The sequence below is a fragment of the Mobula birostris genome, chromosome 1 (genome assembly GCF_030028105.1).
Source record: "Mobula birostris isolate sMobBir1 chromosome 1, sMobBir1.hap1, whole genome shotgun sequence".
NCBI lineage: Eukaryota > Metazoa > Chordata > Chondrichthyes > Myliobatiformes > Myliobatidae > Mobula > Mobula birostris.
In genome coordinates, this window is record NC_092370.1 from 10,863,309 (window position 1) to 10,882,144 (window position 18,836).

Here is an 18,836-nt window from a genome sequence, read left to right on the forward strand (position 1 = left end):
CGCCACGTGGATGTGTGTATACTCTACTGTGCGCTATTGTATCAACGCTCCAGGGGCTCCCAATAGTTTCCACACATCTGCAGAATTTCCTCGTGTTTGCCCAATAGTTTTAATCCTGCTTCAACCTGACGGAAACACTTCCAATGATAACGAAGTTCCCGCGCCCTCTGACCGCGAATGAGCGAGGGATGTGGGTTGATAATCGCGGTGTTCGCGGATAGTTTCTCCCTCCCCAGCAATTACAGAGCGCTTCGAAGTGAAACGTCCGTCTTTCTGTCTCTGATTTCTGAACGGCCCATGAACACACAAAATGCTGGAGGAACTCAGACAGTCGGGCAGCATCTATGGAAATGTTTCAGGCCGAGGCCCTTCTTCAGGACTGGAAAGGAAGGGTTAGGTGCCGGAATAAAAAAGGTGGGGGCAGGGGAGGAGTGATAGGCAGGTGAGAAGAGGTAAGAGGCCGAGTGGGGAATAGGGAAAGATGACGGAATTCCTTTGGCATGACTTATTTTTATTGTAACATAGTAATTTTTATGTATTACACTGTACTGCTGCCACAAAACCACAATTTTCACGATACATGTTGGTGATAATAAACCTGATTTTGGGCCTCTGTATGCTTGTTTGTGGAGACACTAGCATTTGTGCATGTACATTATTAGAACTTTTCACGCATTTCTATACCGTGTGGAGACACAGATTCTGCAAATGCTGGAAAGCTGGATCAATGCACAGCAAGTTTTGGCGGAACTCAGCAGATCAGGCAGGATCTATGGAGCAGAGTAAACAGTCGATGTAGCAGGCTGAGACCCTGCTGAGTTCCTTCTGTTTTTTTGTGTGTGCTATTTGAGAATTTAGGTATTAGGTACTTAGGTATTAGGTATTTAGGTACTTAGATACTTAATAATTTATGTTTATGTTGCTTCCATAAGACCATAAGATATAGGAGCAGAATTAGGCCATTTCGCCCATCGAATGTGCTCCGCCATTTCATCATGGCTGATCCAATTTCCCTCTCAGCCCCAGTCTCCTGCCTTCTCCCTGTATCCCTTCATGCCCTGACCAATCAAGAATCTGTTAACCTCTGTCTTAACTATACCTAACGACTGGGGCTCCACAGCCACCCGTGGCAACAAATTCTGCAGATTCACAACTCTCTGGCTGAAGAAATTCGTCCCCATTTCTGTTCTAAAAGGACACTCCTCTGTTCTGAGGCTGTGCCCGCTCATCCTAGACTCTACCACCATGGAAACATCTTCTTCAAATCCACCCTATTGAGGCCTTTCACCATTCGATATGTTTCAATGAGGTCACCCCTCGTCCTTCTGAATTCCAGTGAGCACAGGCGCAGAGCTATCAAACGCTTCTCATATGACGAGCCTTTCAATCCTGGAATCATTCTCATGAACCTGCTATGAACCCTCTGCAATGTCAGCACATCCTTCCTTAGATAAGGAACCCAAAACTGCACACAATAATCCAACTGAGTCCTCACCAGTGCCCTCAACATCACATCCTTGCTTTTATGTTTCAGTCCCTAAATGTCCAGAAATCCATCAGTCTGTGCTTTGAATAAGCAGTCTCCACTTGGGAATGAGAAACCTGAAGATTTACTACCACTGAGTGAAGAAAAATCTTCTTATTTCAGTCCTCACTTACTATTTAGTACATACAGTACTGTGCAAAAGTCTTAGGCATGCTAGATATATATATATATAGCTAGCGTGACTAAGAAGTTTGCACAGTACTGTAATAATTTCATGTATTGCACTGTACTGCTGCTGAAAAAAAAACAAATTTCATGATGTGAGTGATGATAAACTTGATTCTGATATGGGTCTCTATTGTGGACTGAGAGTGGGAAGGGGGCAGGGAGAGGGGAATCCTGTTTGGGAAAAGGGGAAGGGAGAGGGGAGGGAGTGGGAAGCACCAGAGAGACATTCTGTAATGATTACCCGCAGCTCTTCACCCTTTGCTTCTGCCAGATTTATGAACCTGCTCTCCGTTCCACGGTGATGAATACAGTACTGTGCAAAAGTCTTAGGCTCCCTGGCTACATTATATATATATGTGACTAAAACCTTTGCACAGTACTGTAGAAAATATAACATAGAATTCTACAACTCAGTAGAGGCCTTTCAGCCCGTGACATTGTGCCGACCCTTTAACCTGCTCTAAGATCCATCTAACCCTTCCCTTCCACTCAGCCCTCCAGTTTTCTATCATCCACGTGCCTATCTTAAGAATTTTTTAAATGCCCCAAATGTCACCCTGGTAGCCAGTTCCACGTACCCACCGTCCCCTTGTGTAAAGAAATCTACCTCTGACATCCCCACTGTACTCCCCCCCCAATCACCTTAAAACTATACCCACTTGTATTAGCCATTTCTGCCCTGAAAAAGATGTCTCAGGCTGTACGTTTGATCTCTGCATCTAATCATCCTATTTAGGGCTCTGTTGGTCAGGGTCAACCATGGACGTTGCCTCCTGGCTGTCTAGATACACAATCCTAGGCAGTACAACATGGAGAGCAAGCTGTTGCCCTCGTAGCAAGCTCCCCCTCTCCGTGCATCTGCTGGTTCGAAAGGAATGGCTGAGACTAATACAGCTTGGCACCAGCAGTATCGCAAGAGTTGCCATTCAGTGTTAAATGCAATGTAGGACTGCCTTAGAGACTCAAGCACCAGATTTTTCCCTTGGGTTTTACTCCCAAAGCCTTCCCATGAGTGGGTATAGCCACAAGGCAGCAGAGGCTTGAGATCAGGATTTTCCTTTTCCTGGATAAGCTGCCAACCACAGCTGAAGAGCCCCATCTACCCAAAGTGACTGGTTTTAAGGCACCAGCGATGTGCCTTCGCCCCTTGTCCTATCAGTAGAAATGATTCAATCGGGCTTAGCAGCTAAGCCACATGTGAAGTCCAAGAGCTGGACTTGGTTGTCAGAGGCTATTCGAGGCACACGCCATAGGGAGCGTTAAATAGGTAGTGCGAACTTGCCCCCATTACCACCCCTGGCTATAACAACCTTAAGAAACCATAATCATCTTGTACACCTCAATCAAGTCACCTCCATTCCTCCTGCACTTCAAAGAGAAAAGCCCTAACTTGCTCAACCTATCCTCATAAGACATGCTCTCTAATCCAGGCAGCATCCTGGCAAGTCTCCTCTGTACTCTCTCTAAAACTTTCATATCCTTCCGATATTGAGGCAACCAGAACTGAACGGACCTATTACAGCTCGGGGCATTCCGGAGTTTGGAGTACAACTCTGGCGCCGTTCTGTAAGGAGTCTCTGTGCGTCCTCCACGTGGAATGCATGGGGTTTCCCCGGGAGCTTGGTTTCCACCCACACTCCAAAGACGTAGTGGGTAAGTAAACCAGTCATTGTAAATTGTCCGTGAGTAGGTTAGGGTTAATTGGGGTTGTGGGGTTGCTGGGATGGCATGGTTCGTCAGGCCAGAAGGGCCTACTCCACACTGTATTGCTAGATAAAAAAATGAATAAATAAATAAAAGCAAGAATAGGAAAGTTAAACTACAGGAAATTACAAGACAAATAACAATTCTACATCACGGACAAACCCTCCCAACCACTGAGCATATCTACATGAAACACTGTCGTCAGAAAGCAGCATCCATCGTCAGAGATCCCTGCCACCCAGGCCATGCTCTCTTCTCACTGCTGCCATCAGGTGGAAGGTACAGGAGCCTCAGGACTCGCACCAGCAGATTCAGGAACAGTTCGTATGCCTCAACCATCAGGCCGTGGAACAAAAGGGAATGACTACACTCACTTGTCCACCAACTGAGATGTTCCCACAACCACTTTAAGGACTCTTTATCCTGTTATTTCATGGTTTGTTGTCTTCTGTATGCTACTTGATCTTTTATTGACCTGTTATAGTTACTATTAACCATATAACCATATAACAATTGCAGCATGGAAACAGGCCATATCGGCCCTTCTAGTCCGTGCTGAATACTTACTCTCACCTAGTCCCACCGACCTGCACTCAGCCCATAACCCTCCATTCCTTTCCTGTCCATATAGCTATCCAATTTAACTTTAAACGACAACATCGAACCTGCCTCAACCACTTCTGCTGGAAGCTCGTTCCACACAGCTACCACTCTCTGAGTAAAGAAGTTCCCCCTCGTGTTACCCCTAAACTTTTGCCCCCTAACTCTCAACTCATGTCCTCTTGTTTGAATCTCCCCTACTGTCAATGGAAAAAGCCTATTCACGTCAACTCTATCTATCCCCCTCATAATTTTAAATACCTCTATTAAGTCCCCCCTCAACCTTCTATGCTCCAAAGAATAAAGACCCAACTTGTTCAACCTTTATTCTATAGATTTATTGAGTATGCCTGCAGGAAAATGAATCTCGGGGTTGTATGTGGTGACACGTATGTATTATAATGATAAAATTTTACTTTGAACTCTGAACTTTAATCCAATATCATCAAGATCATTATTTTATATTTGAGTGCTCTTGCAACGTAAATGGTCTGTATTCGAGATGTAGGTGGTATGTTCTGTAATTCTGCATATGACACCAAAATTGGCAGTGCAGTAGACCATGAAGGAAGTTTCCTTAAGGATCCAGATCAACGAGAAAAGTGGGCCAAGGAATGGCAGATGGAATTTAACACAGGGAATTGCCAAATGATATGGAAAGGTTGGATAGGTTAGGACTTCATTCCTTGGAAAGTAGAAGAAGTTCAAAGGTTCATTTTATTGTCAAAATACATATGTACAATACAACTCTGATATTTGTCTTCCCCAGATAGCCATTAAATATAGCAAAGCCATGGGTGTTGATGAAAGAAAAGACATCAACACCCCCCAGCACAAAAAAAGAAAAGAAACAATGCTCAGAGACCAAAAAAATCCCCCTCACCCATTGCAAAAAAAATGGCCACGATAACAATCAACAAACCCCAACACATAACAATCCCTGACCTCTTCACTCACAGATCAGTGACAGTAGCACCAAACACCCAACAAAACAATTAACAGATCACCCACCTGCCAATCATCCGCAAAATTATGAGGGGTATAGATAGGGTAAATGCAAGCAGTCTTTTTCCATTCATTTTGGGGGGGGGGGGACTATAACCAGGGGTCATGGGTTCAAGGTAAAAATTGAAAAGTTTAAGGGGAACATGAGGGGAAACGTCTTCACTCAGAGGGCTGTGAGAATGTGAAACAAGCTGCCAGCACAAGTTGTGCACGCGAGCTCGATTTCAACATTTAAGAGAAGTTTGGATAGATACGTGGGCGGTAGGAGTATGGAGGGCGATGGTCCCGGTGCAGCTTGATAGGATCAGGCAGTTTAAATGGTGCAGCATGAACTAGATGGGCTGAAGGGCCCATATCTGTGCTGTATTTTTCTATGACTCTATGATGCACTTTGGGAAGTTAAACCAGGGCAGAACATACAGAGTAAATGACAGGGACTTGTTGTAGAACAGAGAGACCTTGGTTAAAATAAAATGAACTGTTGGGGGAACTCAGCAGAGAAGCAGCACTTACAAGGAGAAATGGATCGTTGACCATTCTGATTGAGACTCTTCACTCAGACTGAAAGAGCAGAGGGGAAATAGCCAGTGTGAAAAGGTGAGGGGAAGACACAGGGCAAGAGTTGGCCAGGGAGAGAGAGAACAGGTAAGGAATGTGATAAGCAGGTGGGAGGGGAGAGTGGGCATAGTGACAGAGGCCGGGGGGTGGCAGCGCTAGGAAAGAAAGGACTGCAGGCAGGGGAGCAACCAAATAAGGCAGATGGGGCGTGAAGGTGGGGGAACCGTGGCAGGGAAGGGACCCAGTGGGAGGAATGTTTTGGTGATGGGCAGATGGAGTGGGTACAGGATGGGAATGTTGCAGTAAACGTCAAACTTACCTGCTCATCGAAAGCCTCTCCCTCGGAGGAAGCAGGGATTGACCCCCATATAAGGACCACTGCAGCTCCTCTCACTAGCTACCGTTTAGCTGGTGACGCCACAGCGCCGGTACAGAACCATGGGCTAGGGGTGCATTGCTGTGGAAAAAAATTAATACCGCAGGTGTGCTGCAGTAAAGAGGGCTTGGGTGCACGCTTCAGATAAGAATTTGCCTCAATATTTGTGTTTGGTGTCTGTCTTGTCCTGCTACTTCGGGCGCTCAGTTTAGTTAAGTGTTCGTAACTGAGTGGAACTTGAAGGATTTACTGAATATTCAGTGTTTGTCTCGTCCTGTAAGTAAATAGTCAACCTACTTACTGATAGTTAGTGTCATCTGTCCCCAATTACTGAATCTGATTTCTCACAACAGATAAATATTGCTGTGTATTTAATATTTAGGTAATATTTAAATAAAATTGTTCGATTAAGCATTCTTTGATGTTTAAATAATTCATTATGTGTTCCTTAAGGCTGTTACAAGGATGGGTGGTAATGGGGACAAACTCCCACTACCTGTTAAATGCTCCCAATGGTGTGCACCTCAAATAGCCTGTCTAGCTCCTGCCCTTCACATGTTGCTTGGCTACTAAACCCAGGGGAACCATTTTTACTGAGGAGGAGAAGGGTTAAAGGTGGGTTGCTGGCACCTCAAAGCCAGTCGCTTTGGGCAGGTGGGCTCATCAGCTGTGGTTAGCAGCTCACTTAGGAGAAGGAAAACTCTGATCTCAAACCTCCGCTGCCTTGTGGCTATACCCACCCATGGGGAAGGTTTCAGGAGTAAACCCCAAGGTAAGTTCCAGATCTGGAGTCCTTAAGGCTGTCCTACATTGAGTTCGAGTACTGGCAATTCCTGCAATGCTGCTGGTGCTAAACTGTATTGGTCCCTGACATTCCTTTGGGTTCATCAGATGCGAGGAGAGGTGGAGCTTGCTACATGGGCAACAGCTTGCTCTCCATATCGTCCTGCCCAGGCTTGTGTATCATATAGACAGCTGGGACGCAACATCATAGTCGACCCTGAGTGACGGAAGCCTCACTCATATGTAAAAGTATGCTCATAGCATACGTCAGTGTGCTGCCACGTCATACACACGCACCTTGCTTAAAGTAAAAACAAAGTTAGACTCACAAAGTGGACTTCCTGTGTTTTCCTTTCAATTAGTTTTATATTTTGGAGTTGCAAAACATATCAGATACGAATCTCTGCCTAACTTGCCAGGGCTGTATAGGGTCCTGGGTGGTGGTGAGGGAGTTATTGGGGACATCTTAATGTTTTGGATACAACATTAATATTATTGTGTTCCCTGGGAGGCTGCTTTGCGTATTGTCTCTGTGGAGAGAGGATCAAAACTGCACACAATTCACCCATTTGTTTAAACAATGGCCCTGTATAATCGTAGCAAGATACCTTCCCTTCTGTACTCGATTCTCCTTGCTATGAATGTCAAAAGACCGACTGCCTTTTTAACTGCTTGCTGTGACTCACATTTACCTGTTTTGTGAAGACAGGTGCAACATTTAATTTTTCTACCACTTCCTCATTTCCTCATTTCCCCATTATACATTCAGTGGGTGTTTGTCCTGTACGTCCTGTACCTAATAAATTAGCCAGTGAGTGTATGTTCACAATCTTCTGCTGCTGTAGCCCATCCACTTCAACGTTCAACGTGCTGTGCGTTCAGAGATGCTCTTCTGCATTTCACTGTTATAACACACGGTTATCTGAGTCACTGTTCCTTTCCTGTAAGTTTGAGCCAGCCTGGCCATTCTCCTCTGACTTCTCTCATTAACAAGGCATTTTCGCCCACAGAACTGCTGCTAACTGAATGTTTTTTTTGTTTTTCGTACTGTTCTCTGTAAACTCGAGAGACTTTTGTGCATGAAAATCCCAGCAGTTTTGGGGGTACTCAAACCATTCCGACTGGTATCAACAACCATTCCGGGGTCAAAGTCACTTATATCGTATTTCATCCCCATTCTGATGTTTGGTCTGAACAGCAACTGAACCTCTTGACCATGTCTGCATACTTTTATGTATTGACTTGCTGCCATGTGATTTGCTGATTAGATATTTGCATTAATAAATTGAGCCCAGGTGTACTTAATAAAGTGGCCACTGAGTGTATACATTTCTGTTGCTATGAAAAGGGAAGGATGTGTCTTCTTATGGGAAGTTTTTGGAACTAGGGACTACTGCTGATCTTCTCCAGCTTATCTGAGCAACACACATAAAATGCTGGAGAAACTCATTGTTCCTTCATTCACTCAATGTTTAACTTATTCCACAATCTAGAGGCTAACTTTCAAGGACTCTTGAACTCAGTAGTATTTACGAGGGATAATTGATAAGATCGTGGCCTAAGGTAGAAGGAGTCAATTTTAGAAAATTAATTAATGACGCATCAGGGTGATTGATAAGTTCATGGCCTAAGGTAAAAGGAGATAAGTTATTAGCTTCAAACTTTCTGCATGATCACTGAAAAGAGTTGAACTGCATGTGCATGTAACGAGAGCTGTATAACTCATCTCCTTCTACCTTAGGCCACAAACTTATCAATCACTCATCTGTGGACACCTTCTGGAGGTCCAAGATCCGTATGCTCCACGACCGCGGACTAAGTGTGTAAATGTAGGAGGGGACTATGTTGAACAATAAATGTGCTAGGTTTTCTAAAATTGACTCCTTCTACCTTGGGCCATGATCAATCACCCCTCGTATTCAGTTTATCTATCTATTTATTTATTAATCTGTCTATCTATTTATCTATCCATCTATCTATTATTTCCACAATTTGTCTTGTTTTGCACATTGGTTGTTTGTCAGTCTTTATGTATAGTTTTTCATTAATTCTGTTGTATATCTTTATATTCCTGTAAATGCCTGCAAGAAAATGAATCTCGGGGTAATATAAGGTAACACATATAGTGCGTACTTTTAACATAAATTTACTTTGACTTTGACTTTGATTTGCCTTTTGTGACACCTACCAGGCAAAACTTTAGGAAGTAAGGTTAACTCTACTAGCAATATAAGGGATTGCTTGATGGTTTAAGATTTAATAGCTAATATTCACATTTTCAATTATTTTATTACTAGAATCATAGAGCACGACAGCACAGAAACAGGTCCTTTGGGCCATCTAATCCATGCTAAACTGTTAATCTGCTTAGTCCCATCGACCTGCACCTGGACCATAGCCCTCCATACCTCTCCCATCCATGTATCTGTCCAAATTACTCTTGAATTTTGAAATCAAACCCACAGCCACCACTTCCCTTGGCCGCTGGTTCCACACTTGCTCCACCCTCTGGGTGAAGAAGTTCCCCCTCATGATCCCTTTAAACATTAAACCTTTCACCCTTAACCCATGACCTCTAGTTCTAGTCTCGCCCAACTTCAGTGGAAAAACGCAAACATGAGGAAATCTGCAGATGCTGGAATTTCAGGCAACACACATATGTGTTCAGTGGAAAAAGCCAGCTTGCATTTACCCTATCTATACCCCTCATAATTTTGAATAGCTCTATCAAATCTCCCCTCACTCTCCTACACTGCAGAGAATAAAGTCCAAAACCATTCATACTCTCTCTATCCTTCAAGTCCTCAAGTCATGGCAACCTCCTCATAAATTTTCTCTGCATTCTTTCAATCTTATTAACATTTTAAATATGCATTTTTTATTTTTATTTTCTAATGTTTGTAGTTTGCTGTGATTTCTTGGAGGAAATGGGAAATCTTCAGAACTGCTGAGGTACTTTGAGGCCATTATAAGGAATGCACAAAATAAATTGCAATAAATCTCAGTCAGAGTTGCACTGTGACCACCGATGCAATGAGAGCAGCTGAGTAATGAACGAGAGGCAGTGAATGCTGTGCTTTAATTATAGAGCTTAGAACAGAGAACAGTACAGCACAGTACAGGCCATTCATCCCATGATGCTGTTCTGACCTTTAACCAACTCTAAGATCAATCTAAACCTTCCTACTATATGGCCCCCTGAAAGTGAGATCATTGGTTGTAGGAACATTTCAATGATGGGGCAAGTGAGTGTAGTTATCCCCTTTTAGAAACATAGAAACATAGAAAACCTACAGCACAATACAGGCCCTTAGGCCCACAAAGCTGAACATGTCCTTACCTTAGAACTACCTAGTCTTACGCATAGCCCTCTATTTTCTAAGCTCCGTGTATCTATCCAGGAGTCCCCACCACTGCCGCTGGCAGCCCATTCCACTCACTCACCACTCTGCATAAAAAACTTAACTTTGACATCTCCTCTGTACCAACTTCCAAGCACTTTAAAACTGTCTCCTCTCATGCTAGTCATTTCAGCCCTGGGAAAAAGCCTCTGACTATCCACACAATCAATGCCTCTCAGAATCTTGTACACTTCTATCAGGTCACCTCTCATCCTCCGTTGCTCCAAGGAGAAGAGGCCGAGTTCACTCAACCTATTCTCATAAGGCATGTTCCCCAATCCAGGCAACATCCTTGTAAATATCCTCTGCACTCTTTCTATGGTTTCCACGTCCTTCCTGTAGTGAGGCGACCAGAATTGAGCACAGTAATCCAAGTGGGGTCTGATCAGGGTCCTATATAGCTGCAACATTACCTCTCAGCTCCTAAACTCAATCCCACGATTGATGAAGGCCAATGCACCGTATGCCTTCTTAACCACAGAGTCAACCTGCATAGCAGCTTTGAGTGCCCTATGGACTCAGACCTCAAGATCCCTCTGATCCTCCACACTGCCAAGAGTCTTGCCATTAATGCTATATTCTGCCAACATATTTGACCTACCAAAATGAACCACCTCACACTTATCTGGGTTGAACTCCATCTGCCACTTCTCAGCCCAGTTTTGCATCCTATCAATGTCCCGCTGTAACCTCTGACAGCCCTCCACTATCCACAACACCCCCAACCTTTGTGTGATCAGCAAACTTACTAACCCATCCCTCCACTTCCTAATCCAGGTCATTTATAAAAATCACAAAGAATAAGGGTCCCAGAACGGACGGGTCATATTCTACATGGAGGCCAGTGAGGCACACCACTGGTCACCGGCCTCCATGCAGAATATGACCCGTCTACAACCACTCTTTGCCTTCTGTGGGCAAGCCAGTTCTGGATCCACAAAGCAATGTCCTCTTGGATCCCATGCCTTCTTACTTTCTCAATAAACAGTATTGTATATGGAATAAAATATGAATAAGAACATAAATACCAGTGTATTTACAATGTAATCAACATTGTAAGTGGTTTAAAGTGTTTACAGGGCAGTGCAGTTAGGATATTTGGCAGAAGTACCAAGGCAACGAGAGGACAACCTTCCTCTCCAAACAGGTGAAGATGAATAGAAGAAGCTGTGCCTGGTGCAGAGCTGGGTACAGTATTGAATGGAAAGTGGATAAATATGTGAAGGTACCGGAGGGACATGTAGAACGTGTACAGGAGCACGAAGGAGATTGTTCTGTGAAAGAGGCTGTGCTCCTTTGATTCTCTTGTATCTTGTGATCATAAACATCTCTCGAGGTGAGATTACACATTTGTATCAGCTTGTTTCAGATCTTTGGAAATGGAATTGTTAATTTTTATCACATGTACCGACATACAATGAAAACCTTTTCTCACGTATTGTCCATACAGGTCAACTCCTAACACGATGCATTGAGCCAAAATACTGTGCAAAATTTTTATGCACGTATACTGTATGTAGCTAGGGTGCCTAAGACATCCTATGCCCAAGCCTGAGACACCTGTATGTAGCTAGGCTGCACAGTGCTGTTGTCATTTTGTGTATTGCACTGTACTGCTGCCACAAAAAAAACAAATTTCATGACATATGTGAGTGGTGATAAACCTGATTCTGATATGGGTCTCTATTGTGGACTGAGAGTGGGAAGGGGGCAGGGAGAGGGGAATCACGGTTGGGAAAATGGGAAGGGAGAGGGGAGGGAGCAGGAAGCCCCAGAGAGACATTCTGAAATGATCAATAAACCAATTGTTCGGAATCAAATGACCTTGCCTGGTGCCTCAGGTCTGGGTGTGTCTGTGCCCACATCACCCCCCCCCCGCCACTTACACTCCTTCTCTGTCATCTGTACACAACCCCCTCCCCCACAGTCCTCCACCCTCGCAAATCCCAACATTCTTTTCTCCCACTAGATTTACAAACTCGCTCTCCGCTCCACGTTGACAAATACAGTACTGTGCAAGAGTGTTAGACACTTCAGCTATATATATATGTGCCTAAGAGTTTTGTACAGAACTCTATGTAGTTTCCCATATTTTCTTGTCCTCCCTTCTCGAAGAAGGAAGTCATGTTTGCTGTCTTCCAATAGTCGAGTGTGCTGGGTCCTTTTCTCTTTGGAGTGAAGGAAGATAAGAGGTAACGTGGTATTGCGATCACTCGAGTTGAGTATGATGTTCTCCCAGGGGGTGATTCTCTCAATGGAGAACGCCTGTTCATGACTTTGTGTAATGTGGGGAGGCTGATGCACAGAAAACTGCCACACGGTCCTTGACAGATTAGTGTCAGGGTCCAGTGACATGGAATGCAAGAGGACCGGGGACCCTTCACTGCTGTGGCCTTCCTCCTCCGTCACTGCCATTGTGATGTCATCATCTTGCGCCAATAACACCCTTGAGGTCTTGGACAGAGGTGTATGAGGTGATAAGAGGCATAAGTCAACTGGACAGCCAGAGGTATTTTCCCACGGGAGAAATGGCTTATATGAGGGGATAATTTTAAGGTGACAGGAGAAAAGTGTAGGGGAGATGTCAGACGTAAGTTCTTTACACAGAGAGTGGTGGGTTGGGTACATGGAAGGCCCTGCCAGGGGTGGAGGCAGTTACATTAGGGACATTTAAGAAAATCTTAGATAGGCACTTAGATGAGAGAAGGATTAGATTAATCTTGGAGTGGGTTCAAAGGTCAGCACAATATCATGGCCAAACGTCCAGTACTGTGCTGTCGTGTTTTATGTTTGATGTCCTTATAACTTATTCCCAGCTAATCAGAGCAAAAATTCTCTATGTTTTTGTCTGTACTGCCACCTTCAGGGATCTTTGGTCCTGTACACCGAGGTCCTTCTATTCCTCTACATTCACCAAGGTCCTATCGTTCATTGTGTAGGTCCAGTCTTATAGTCCTCTCCAGTTGTCCTTTACTGATGAACAGCAGCATGTTGAAGCCAGAAAACTCCAGATCCTTTGTCACTGCTAAGAAAATGATTGCAGAAAATTCTAAGGGATGAGATTTATGAACAAAACGCTGGGGTTCTTTGTGGGTTTGTTTCTTCATTATGTACTGTGCTGTACGACGTGGACATGGACGATCATGGTCTTTCCCATGACCATGGCTGTTCTTGGCAAACTTTTCGACAGAAATAGTTTGCCATTTGCCTTCTTCTGGGCAGTGCCTTTACAAGACAGGTGACACCAGCCATTATCAATAATCTTCAGAGATTGTTTGCCTGGTGTTAGTGATCATATAACCAGGATTTGTGATATGCACCAGCTGCTCATATGACCATCCACCACCTGCTCCCATGACTTCACGTGCCTCTGATCGGGGGGCTAAGCAGGTGCTACACCTCACGTAAGGGTGACCTGCAGGCTAGTGAAGGGAAGGAGAGCCTCACACCCTCATCGGTATAGAGGTATCTCCATGTCACCACCCAGGATCATGGGTAAACTCATCGATTGGTGTATTATTGTCAGATAAACCAAGGTACAGTAAAAACTTTGAACAAAATACACAAAATGCTGGAGGAATTCAGCAGGTCAGGCAGTAAACAGTCGACCTTTCAGCCGAGACCCTTCTCCAGTCTTGATGAAGGGTCTCGGCCCAAAATGTTTACTGTTTACTACCTGACCTGCTGAGTTCCTCCAGCATTTTGTGCGCATTCCTTTGGATTTCCAGCAGCAGATTTTCTCGTGTTAGTAAAAAAATAACTTCGTTTTGCGTGATGTCCATACAGGTCACGTCATTACAACAGTGCACTGAGGGAGTAAAGGGGAAACAGAACGCTGAATAAAGGCAACAGGTACAGTACAGGCCCTTCACCCCACGATTTTGTGTTGACCTTTCAGCCTGCTCTAAGATCCATCTAACCCAGGGGTTCCCAATCAGGGGTCCATGGCATAACAAAGGTTGGGAACCCCTGATCTAACTCTTCCTTCCCATAAAGTCCTGCATTTTTCTGTCATCCATGTGCATATCTGAAAGTCTCTTAAATGTCTCAAATGTATCTGCATCTACCAGCATTCCTGGCAGCACGGTTCCATGCACCCTCCACTTGCTATGTAAACAAATCTACCTCTGACTTCCCCAAGTCTTTCTACATGTCCAAAACATGTTCCAAAACTTGACGTAGTACATCAGAAGGCATAAGCAACATGCTTTAAAGTTTTAAAGACCATCTTTATTTGTCACATGTACGTGGGGACATTGACTGAAATGTCAAACACGAGAAAGGCGGAATCCTAAGGCGTTACAGGAAAGATACTGGCATGGATAGCAGAATTGCTGACAGGCAGGAGGCAGCCAGTGGGAATAAAAGGGACCTTTTCTGGTTGGCGGCTGGTGACTAGAGGTGTTCCTCAGGGGTCAGTATTGGGACCACTACTTTTCACATTATTTGTTAATAATTTAGATAATGCAATTGATGGCTTTGTGGCAAAGTCTGTGGATGATACAAAGATTAGAAGGATGGGCAAAAATGTGGCAGATGGAATACAGTGTTGGGAAATGTATGATAATGCGTTTTGGTAAGAGGAACAATAGTGCGGACTATTATCTAAATGGGGACAAGGTTCAAACATCAGAGGTGCAGAGGGACTTGGGAGTTCTCATGCAAGACTCCCAGAAGATAAATTTACAGGTTGAGTCTGTGGTGAAGAAGGCAAATGCAATGTTGGCATTTATTTCAAGGGGAATAGAATATAAAAGCAAGCAGATAATGCTGAAGCTTTATAAGACACTAGTCAGGCCACACTGGAAGTATTGTCAACAGTTTTGGGCACCATATCTCAGAAAGAATGTATTGTCATTGGAGCAAGTCCAGAGGAGGTTCACGAGGATGATTCCAGGATTGAAGGGTTTGACATATGAGTGTTTGGCAGCTTTGGGCCGGTACTCACTAGAATTTAGAAGATTGCTGGGGATCTCATTGAAACCTACCAAGTGTTGAAAGGACTAGATAGGGTGGATGTGGAGAGGATGTTTCCTCTGGTAGGATTGTCCAGAACTAGAGGGCACAGTCTCAAAATTGAGGGGTGGCCTTTTAGGACAGAGGTAAGGAGGAATTTTTTTAGCCAGAGAGTAGTGAATCTTTGGAATGCTCTGCCACAGGCTATGGTGGAGGCCAAGTCCATGGGTACAGTATAAAGGTGGAAGTTGATCATTTCCTGATTGGTCAGGGCATCAAAGGATATGGTGAGAAGGCAGATATGTGGGGTTGAGTGAAATCCAGGATCAGCCATGATGGAATGACGGGGCAAACTCAATGGGCTGAATGGCCTGATTCTGTTCCTGTGTCTTATGGTATTATGGTCTGATATTGTGTCCTAGCTGTCTAGATGTGCAAGCCTGGCAGTACAATATGGAGAGCAAGCTGTTGCCCACATAGCAAGCTCCCCCTCTCCATGCATCTGATGACCTCAAAGGAATGGCTGAGACCAATACAGTTGGGCACCAGCAGCATCACAGGAGTTGCCAGTCAGTGTTGAACTCAATGTAGGACTGCCTTAGGGACCCAAGCTCTGTATTTTGCCTTTGGGGTTTACTCCCTAAGTCTTCCCTATGAATGGGTATAGCCACAGGTCAGTGAGGGTTTGAGGTCAGAGTTTTCTTTCTCCTGGATGAGCTGCCAACCACAGCTGATGAGCCCCATCTGCCTGAAGCGACTGATTTTAAGTCACCAGTAACCCAACTTTGCCCCTTCTCCTGTCAGTAGAAACACTTCCTCCAGGTTTAGTAGCTAAGCCACATGTGAAGGTCAGAAGCTGGACTTGGTTGTCAGAGGCTGTTTGAGATGCACACCATTGGGAGCATTTAATAGGTAGTGGGAACTTGTCTCCATTACCACCCCTGGTAATAGCATCCTAAAGGAACCAACATCTGTATTACTGTGGCACAATTAATCTTGTGCTGAAACAATAACACTAATGCAAATTCTTCATAATGGAAAAACATCTACAGTTCACTAAGGTAGAAAAATCCAATCTGATGGTAAAAACCTGTCCAACCCACTCTAAAGGAGCATATTCAATCATTTTTGTAGCCCACCCGCTCCCTTGCTTAAAGCTTAACCTAATCCTGCAACGCCAGCAGATTGTGCATAAAATTATTCCTGAAGTTCATCAATATAAGTTCATAAGACCATAAGATATAGGAGCAGAATTAGACTATTTTGGCCCATCATGGCTGATCCCTTTTCTCCCTCTGCCCCAATCTACTGCTTTCTCCCAGTATCCCTTCACACCCTGACTAATCAAGAATCTATCAACCTCTGCCCCAAATATACCCAAGGATTTGGCCTCCACAGCCGTTTGCGGCAATGAATTCCACATATTCATCACTCTCTGACTGAAGAAGTTCCTCCTCATCTCCATTCTAAATGGACAGCCCTCTACTTTGAGGCCGTGCCCTCTGCAAGCAGGGGATCCAAACATTCTTTATGCCGTGGGCCAATACCATTAAGCAAGGGGTCCATGGACCGCAGGGACCCCCGCCTGCGAGAAAAGCTGTTGAAATGCTCTCATCACAGGAGCAGATGCAATCCCTTGATTAAGGGAAACCTCCAATAACCGGAATACGGAAGGGTGTGTAACCTCACACTTATGGGAATACTTTCAATTAAGTCATTATCTCTAATCATTCCATTACTCATCAGATACAATCCTCTGTTAAAGGGACAGCACAATAGCGCAAAGACATGGTGGTCCAGTGGGTGGCGTTACACTATGACAGCACCATCAACCCAGGTTCAGTTCCACTGCGGTCTGCGTGGAGTTTGCATATTCTCCCTATGACCGCATAGGTTTCCCCTACGTTCTCTGGGTCCCTCTCATATTCAAAAGAGGTGCAAGTTGGAAGGTGAATTTAGTAAATCTCCTCTTGTATGCATTAATTGGTGGAATCTGGGAGGAGATGGAATTCCTCCTCATCTCTGTTTAGAATGAACATTCCTCTATTCTGAGCCTGTGACCTCTGGTCCTAGAGTCTTCCACTTTGGGAAACATCTCCACATCCACTCTATCTAGGCCCTTCAATATTCGATAGGTTTGAACAAGATCCCACCTTGTTCTTCTAAACTGCAATGCCCACAGGCCCAGAGCTATCAAATGCTTCTCATATATTAACCCTTTCATTTTGGGGATCTTTCTTGTGAACCTCCTCTGGACCCTCTCCGATGCCGGTACATCTTTGCTTAAATATGGGGTACTCAGCTGCTCACAGTACTCCAAATGTGAAGCTGGGAGGCGAGCTTGACTCCTTGGAACGAGAACTGAATCTGATGACATCCTCCAAGCCTGCTATGTTTATTATCCAGAAAGACATAAGACGATAAGACATAGAAGCAGAATTAGGCCATTCAGCCCATTGAGTCTGCTCCGCCATTCCATCATGGCTGATTATTGTTCCCTTCAGCCCTATTCTTCTGCCTTCTCCTTGTATCTTTTGAGACCCTTACTAATAAAGAACCTATCAACCTCTGCTTTTGTAGGAAAGATGTCAACAAAATAGAGAGAGTACAGAGAAGATTTACTAGAATGTTACCTGGGTTTCATCACCTAAGTTACAGAGAAAGGTTGAGCAAGTTGTGTCTTTATTCTTTGGAGCGTAGAAGGTTGAGGGGGGACTTGGTAGAGGTATTTAAAATTATGAGGGGGATAGATAGAGTTGACATGGATAGGCTTTTTCCATTGAGAGTAGGGGAGATTCAAACAAGAGGACATGAGTTGAGAGTTAAAGGGCAAAAGTTTAGGGGTAAAATGAGGGGGAACTTCAGAGAGTGGTAGCTGTGTGGAACGAGCTTCCAGCAGAAGTGGTTGAGGCAGGTTCGATGTTGTTGTTTAAAGTTAAATTGGACAATTAAACCAATATCCCCCAGGATCAATGAAGTATGACTATGACTATGACTAACTATATGGAAAGGAAAGAAATGGAGGGTTATGGGCTGAGTGCAGGTCGGTGGGACTAGGTGAGAGTAAGAGTTCAGCATGGACTAGAAGGGCTGAGATGGCCTGTTTCCGTGCTGTAGTTGTTGTATGGTTATATGATTATATAAATGTACCCAATGACTTGACCTCCACAGATTCATCACCTTCTTGCTAAAGTAATTCCACTTCATCCCTATACTAAAGGGCATCCTTGTTTTCTGAGGTTGTGTCCTCTGATCCGAGATCTCCCACTATAGCATACTTACCCTCCACATCCACTCTGTCTAGGCTTTTCAGTCATCCTGTAAGAGTGTGATTGAATGCACCCTCTCTACCAGAAGACTGACTGTTTCAAGATGAAGGTTGATAGGTTCTTGATTTTTCAGGGTTCCAGGGAGAAGGCAGGAGAATGGAGTTGAGAGGGATAATAAATCAGCTGTGATGGAATAGCAGATTCGATGGGCTGAATGCCCTTATTCTGCACCTACTGTACTGTGTGAAAGCCTTAGGCACATCTATAGTCGTTGCTCGTGGCTATCCCTCGAGGTCGAGGATGATGGTCTTCGTTCTGAAGAGGTGGCCTACAGAGCGAAGACGCCTGTGCGTGTATTTGTTTAACGTGTACTTGATGTTGCACTCCAAGAAGCACACAATACTTCACAAATCAACCAACTGATTCCAGTGGTATGGAAACCACGACGATTGGAGCTGATGGATTTGTTG